The following is a 6,234-nucleotide window of genomic DNA, read 5'->3' as shown; positions in this document are numbered from 1 at the left end:
GTTTCAAATTTACTGTATTTAAAAAATGAAATATAATAAAATTAAATTAAATACATTTTAAAGATAAAAGTTGATATTTTCACATGGCATTAACGACAAATGTACTGTCAGTGATATAATATCATGAAAACTCTCAAGATAGTATATTTTTTGTCTCGAGATTTTTTTCAAAATTATGATGGCTAAATTTAGAAAAAGATTCATGTTCAACAAACAAACATACATAAAAAACAATTCATTAAAACAATTTTTTATCGCAGAGTATAATTAAAAGAGGATTTGTGTATCTTTTTATACTGTCGGAAATAAAGCGCAAACTAAAATGTAAGATTAAAGTTTGCGCTTTATGGAACTTATGGAAGTTTATAAAGTCGATCTAGATTAATCAAACAAAGTATTTATAATATGCAAGATATTCGACAATTATGTATTGTACAATTATCGTACGATATTACAAAAAATAATTCTTATAAATATGCAATACGTAATCTCGCAGACTTTTTTATATTACAAAGTGATAAACAATCTACTTGTGTTGACGCCATGCTGTTCGCTGATATCACTAAATAATCTGTTAATTATTCCGTTAACAAACGGTTTAATTAATTTATTTATCGTGTGATTCTCGCGCATACTCATTTTCATCAACAAACTTGGCGCGATCGTTAATGCACGTACACAAAGCATGTACCAACAGATACATTCCCACGTACAAATTTAACCTGTGAACGTGCTCGCGTTACGTTAACATTCCGTCTCTGCATCTGGGACGACGTTAGCGCGCGCGCGAATTCAGTCAACGATATCTAGACACATTATCGCGTCATTGTTCGTGCTGAAACGCGTCAGGCCGCATACACGCACCCACCGAAACATTATCTTTTCGTGCTCCGAAACTGTCTCGTCGTCGAGGAATATAGAATCGTAACGAACTCGGCTCGGGAAAGACAGAAGCGATAACGAATACGACGAGTTTCCTCGTCGCAGAAGAGTATATTAGTACCTAAAGCGAAGTAAAGAAAAAAGTCGCGCGATGATGTAATTACTGACCGAAATAGAAACAGGAGTAAAAGCTGCGACAACGCGCACAGCTGCAAAGGAAATAAAAGATTTGCATTTCTAATTTAAATGCAAGATACAATATCCATATCAATATAAGAAACGAAAGTAAAAAAATGCTACGTAGATATTGTGTGACATGATATATTCGTCTCCGTTATGTTTCCGTTAAGTGTCACGAGACTTATAATCATGCAAGTGAGATTCTGTATTCTCTTCATAATCGATGTACAGTGTTTGATTGAACTGGAAATTATATAAATTCACAAAAGGTATTATTAGAAGATCCGCCTTCACCGAATATGATGTTTAACACTTCATCGGTCAATTTTCTCTTAATGTTGATTTATTTAAACGTTGAAATTTATTTAATTCTCTTTCTCGTGTTTTTGTGATTTTTTTCTTGCCTTCTAATTATATTTATTTTATCCGCAACAAAAGGTCCCCTCTATCAATTTTGTGGGTTAAATTATCGGATTTTTGCGTATCTCGTGACTTTAGTTTTATCTGTAACTTTAGTCTTTTCAATGGAATGGCACGGTTTCAATGCCTGGCTTTCACTCAACTATTATTTCGTTTAGTTATTGATAAGTTACTCTTATTTAATTAATATCTAATCTATATTAATATTAATCTTTATTTTTAAACCGCAAATGTGAGAACACAATTAATACTAGAAATTAAATGCTTATAATGATTGAAGCAGGATATTTAAATTCTTAAATAATTCAATCTTGAATTACTATGTATATACTATATACTATATACATATACTTACATATATACCATATTTGCAGTCTTTTGAACTGCGCGTCAAATCGTTTTTCCGGACTAACGCAATTATATAAACGTAATTAAACTACTTTAGTAATTGCGAATTAAATTGACAAGCAATTAATAATTTGCTGCTTAATCAGGTATTATATTATAAAGATATTAATATGTTGAAAAACTGTTAATAAATTTATTGCAACAAATATTACTTCAAACAATTCGGCGCGTAATTTGAAAGACTATAAATATGGTATATATACAAGTATATATATAGTATATATAATAATTCAAGATTGAATTATTTAGGCATTTAATTTCTAGTATTGATTACTCTTATAATATACCAGCATTTTATGAAAATCAATTGTGGTTCCAAGATTCCTCGCCCGTAAATCCAGCCTTAACATAAATTACTGCTGCAATAAATTCAACACTTAAATTCTTTTCAAAATTAGAGACATAATATTCATAGTGGCTATAATTTTACGATGTTGGTTAAAATATTTTTAACATAAATAGCTATGTTTGCATATGGTATAATTATGCAAAATAGTTTATAACAGACATTCGGTCTGCAGATTGGTGCATTAGTTATTGTGAGGTTTTCGCACAATCCCGCACGAAAGAAATCTATAAAGCCGTAACGAATCTTTTCCATCCAGAACAGAGATATGTTTTATTTTTAATCAACAAATGAACATTTAGCATATTTAATTCTGAGAGAGTTAACAATAAAAATTGAAGTCGTTTTGGTAAGTTAATTATGATCTCGCTGTACATTTTGAGTAAAATATGTGATTGTCTGGTCCTACGTTATATTTGCTCGAGAAGAACCTGTTTAAAGTAAATGTTAAATAGCAGCTGGATGAAGAGTGGACAGTATTTGTGCGGAGCAAATTAACTGATTATGACTGTATAGTCGAACGAAATTAAATTCATTAACTATACACAGTAGAATGCGACAAAGCAGCGAAATTAATAACTGTTTGTGTTAAATTTAACGGCAAAAAATTAAAACACTGGAAGCATCATAAAGTTAATTAAAATTAAATTACGAATTTGCAATTACATATGCATGCCGTATTCTTGATTTTTAAAAACGTCAATACTATCGTCTTGTTTATAAGTTATTATGAAGCAAATAATTGAACTAAAAATAAATTATTAAATTACATTATACCAAAAAGCCTGTTAAAATAAATAAACTTTTTTTTGACAAAAGTTTTATCACAAAATTAGGTCACTAAGCGCTCTATACGTTAACGAGATTGTAAAAAGAAGTTAAAATAAACTATCCTGTTCAAAACTTTTGTCATCATTTTTCTCACGATTGAGATAAGAAGCTCTCAAGTTCATGAAAAAAAGCTTTTGTTAGCCTTTGGTGCGCAAAGATAATCCAAACACAACGCATATTGACTTTGTTTTAAAAGAATTTATTTATTCTTCCTAGGCATTTTTTGCTTATAAGCATATAAACAGAAGAAACACTTTTATTGTCCATATTCTATGTGAAATTATTTATGACAATACATAATCACTTCATTTAAAGCTTTGAAATTAATAATTAATATTGCGATTAACTGTGAAAGTATTGGCATATGTATAATAAAAGATATCGATTTAAGAAAAGAAATATGATAAAAAATTATTACAGTAGAATTTTCTGTCGTAAATATTTTATAATATAAAATTTCAATATTACGTTTAAATATTAATAAATTCACATTATTCAAAACATACACACACATTTAAACATAAATAAAAAGTATTTAAATATATAATATTTTCTATTCTCTTCTCCTTTAGCAATATTCTATATTACATATGACACATTGGCATCTTTATTGCCGATTCCCGCGACGTTGATTAACTCTAATCTCAACGTACGTATATCTTTCTATTCGTGTCATGATGCGATCATCTAGAAAGAATGAATTCAGTTAACTTCAATTAAGGTTAATCAATGTCAGAAGCATCGATTTCTAAAATAAAGGTCATAATTCTAGTAATGCGTCAATCATTTCATAAATTGTATAAACTCGCCAGTTAAACCTGAATTAAACGACATTTCTGATTTGCTTTTCAATAATCATTTTTCAAGTAACGCAAATAGATGTTGGAGAAAAAGTTTTGCAGAATTTTGTTAGTTCACAATTATATGTGTAGAATATACTTGTTGCAAAATTTTCGATTATCTGACGTGAAAGCTTAAAGATTTTCCTAAAAATTCATTTTTAAAAAATGTTCCCACGACTCTTTTTGTTACTAAGTTACACGCGAATTAAATAAAAGAGCATTCTGATTTTGATTGCTCATATCTCCGTTAAAATCATCGTACTGTAATTAATAAAACAGATTCTTAGAGCTAAAATGTTGTTCTATCAAGTGGTATAATTGCCAATTTAAAAAAAAATAGAATATATGTACATTTGAGCTAAAAATGTGATATTATTGTCCTTTTTTCCATTGCACAATGATTATATATAAGGATAGTAATATTATATTTTTAACTCAAATTTCTATATATTTTACATTTAAAAAATTAGCATAATACTATTCGATAGAGTAACCTATCAGCTTTAAGAATCTGTTTTTTTTAATTGCAGTACGATGATTTTTAATGGAGTTATGAGCAATCAAAATTAGAATGCTCTTTTTTATCTAACTCGCGAATAACTCAAGAACAAAAATCGTAGAAACGTTTTTAAAAAACGATTTCGTAAGAAAAACTCCAAACTTTTACGATATAGATAATCGAAAATTTTTGCAAATTTTTTTTGGCATGTGACAGACTCACAAAGTGAGAAGAAAAATTTCTCTTTTTTTCAGCTCGTAGTTTTTTATATATAAAAATTATTATACAAAACTTACATAAATTCAAAAAATATAGTAACCATTTGGGAGTAGAGATTTTAAGTTTTAAAACCCTTTTTAAAATTTAAATTTTGATCAGTTTTAATGAAAAAATTGTATACGGTAAGATTGTCGAAATCACACCACTTTTTACTTAAAGACTCATTAATTATGAAGAAATTATGAAGAATATCCTTAAGTTTTTTACACATAATAAACTGCACTCTTTTCTTATGTAATTTTTTTACGCTATTATAACGTTGAAAATGATGATTTTTTTCAATATGATGCGATTTTGGTAACGAGGAAATTCGTTGCCTAAACCGTACCATGCCAATGTTCCTCATTTAAAATATTACAATAATATAACGCAAAAAATTTAAAAATTCGAAAAGGAAAAGTTAAAAATAAGAAATGAAAACAATTGTATTTTATTATGCTCTTAAAAACTTATGAATATATTTTTTATAATTTCTGAAACACATGATAATTTTAAGAAGTAATTTAAGGTTTCTATGTGAAACAAAATAAATAGTTCGTAGGTTTACAATAAATATTTTCATATAATAATAAATGGAAATAAAAATATAAAAAATGTAAAAATATTAAGCAACGTGCAATTTATAGGTCAGATTGTGGTACGATTTATAAAATATATTACAGTATAATGTGATTTAGGAACCTAGAGATTTTTAAAACTTTTATTTATTTAACCTATAAACAAAAATGTAAAACAAACTTTGACCCTATTAATTCAATTTTAATAATATTCTAATTACGATAAATGTCAATCAAGACTTAGGCTATTTAATTTACATTTTCTGTAATTCTGCTGTAAGATACGTTGAAAAATATCAATGCTATCACAATTTTTTACTTACATAAATAACTCGTATTATGCTTCATGTCGCGAGTATAACGTAAATTAAAGTATAATGTAAATTAAATAGCAGTATCAAGTAATTCTTAAATAACTCATAAGAAAGTATATAAATACAATAATTGAATTTTTAAGCAAGATAGTGCGATTTAGGAGCCGGTGCGATTTCAGCAACTTTACCCTATATAATTTTGAGCTAACAAAATACTTCAGAACTTTTCCTCCAATCCAATACATTATTACATGTTCTACGCATTTTTACAGCCTGCGCTCAAAAAACAGTTCATGTTGATCCGTATCAGCCAGTGTACATTATAATCGACACACAATGTCCGTCTTACATATCTGTATTCTATTAGATTGTATACATTATAATTGATTTTTATACTTATATGGACAAACTTGTTCGAATAATTTACACATGGCTTTTGATCTTTTTCCAAGAGATATGGAATATGTTTGACTGTCCAATCGCATGCGAATAATGCGATAATGTTCTACGTGAAGACTCACTCGAGCTGTTATTAAATATAAGGAATATGCGGGTATTTTCGATAACTAATTTTGTACATCGATCTTTGCGATAAGTAAATGTCCGAAGAGGGCTAAATCCAGTAGCCGAAACTTGTATTATTTCATATTTGAATTTAGACTGTTTTCTTTATTTT

Source organism: Trachymyrmex septentrionalis, unplaced genomic scaffold, assembly GCF_001594115.1.
Source record: "Trachymyrmex septentrionalis isolate Tsep2-gDNA-1 unplaced genomic scaffold, Tsep1.0 scaffold24, whole genome shotgun sequence".
Classification (NCBI taxonomy): domain Eukaryota; kingdom Metazoa; phylum Arthropoda; class Insecta; order Hymenoptera; family Formicidae; genus Trachymyrmex; species Trachymyrmex septentrionalis.
The sequence above is the reverse complement of the archived record's forward strand: the minus strand, read 5'-3'. Positions refer to the sequence as shown.